Source organism: Trypanosoma equiperdum (assembly GCF_001457755.1).
Source record: "Trypanosoma equiperdum strain OVI genome assembly, contig: ctg_631, whole genome shotgun sequence".
In the NCBI taxonomy this organism is placed as follows: Eukaryota; Euglenozoa; class Kinetoplastea; order Trypanosomatida; family Trypanosomatidae; genus Trypanosoma; species Trypanosoma equiperdum.
In genome coordinates this window covers 92,710-94,168 of record NW_027124567.1, presented here as the reverse complement: position 1 = coordinate 94,168, position 1,459 = coordinate 92,710, and positions in this window count along the sequence as shown.

The window sequence follows — 1,459 nt, the reverse complement described above, 5'->3', positions numbered from 1 at the left end:
AATCCCCTTCTTCTCTTCATCTTTTATGCAAGGACGCCTCAGCGATGTGTTAGTTTGTGTTGTCTTTTGTGCATTATTGTTGGGGCGAATTCATTTTCATACGTTTTTAGAGGGACTAGAGGAATCATCATCGTTATCATCATCATCATCATTTGTTTACATATATAAATACAAATACAAATATATTTGTCGAGATGCCTACGAGTGATGTGAAGTGATGAAAGGCTAAGAAAAGGAAAATAAAGAAAGGAAGAGAAGGAAAGAAGGAATGAATGAATGCGTTGCAAAGGCAAACAAAAGGAAGAATGGGACGAAGGAAGTGACATTGATTTAGCTCCACAGCGAGTGTTTGTACGTTTGTGGCTTTTTCTTGGTGTTTCTCCATTCTTCTCTATTTTTCTTTTTTATGCTCATTTTCTTCTTTTTGTTATGCTTTGTTACGTTATTTTGCGTTACTTATATTTTTGTTGTTGTTGTTCGAAAAAAGATAAGAAAATCAACTTCACGGGTTAAGTTTTATTTTTATTTTCTTTCTGCGAATCTCCGTGCATGGCGTGAGGAGCTACCGAGTGGTGAGTAATTTACCTCCGGATTTGTTTTTACCGCGCCAGAGGGAGAATTGAGGCGGGGGGAAAATATTCGAATCGTCAGAATGAGAGGAGGGAAGTTAAGAGGGAGGCGATGAAAAATAAGAAGGGCAGCATCAAAACAAAAAAAAAGAGAAGAGAAATAAAATAAACAAAAATAATTAAAAGGAGAAAGGGGGGAAAAAATGAAAAGCAAAGGATTTGGGAGGAGGCTTGCTTATTTTTATATTTTTTCAGCTAGACTTCGACGGATGATAATATTGGTGCCATCATTGCCATATATGTGGTAGTGGTGCCTCTGTTCCATTTTGCGTGTAGATGATTGTGAATTTGAAAAAAAAAAAGACGATGCGATGCAACACGTTTAGAGGTCTTTTTCTTTTCTTTCTTTTTTTTTTGTGGTGTCATGCTATTTTCCATTTTCTTTCCAAGTTGGTGCAATGGAAAGCGGATGCGGTGGAGAATTTCTCCCCTGTTTTTTTTTTGTTTTTTTATATCGCAGGGTGTGGTGTGTTGCTCGTCTTCCCCTTTAGTATTGTTTTGTTTCCAGTGAACGAAGCAGTAGCGGGGGGGGGGAGAGAAGCGAAAAAAAAGACATTGAAAAAAAAACAATAATTGGTCTAATCTGCTTTATTGTTTTTTTTATTTTGTTGTGAAATCATCATTTAACCGCTGCATTCAAATTCCTTGCACTTTTGTTTTCTTCATTCCGTCTTTTCTTCTCCATTCCTTTGGGCTTACATCCCATCCTGTTTTTTTTAACTCGTTTAATTGTGTCGGAGGGTACTTGTGGAGGATATGATGGGAATGTAAACATGCAGATGGCAAGAAAAGGGAGTACTACAGATTTCTGACAAATAAATATATATAAG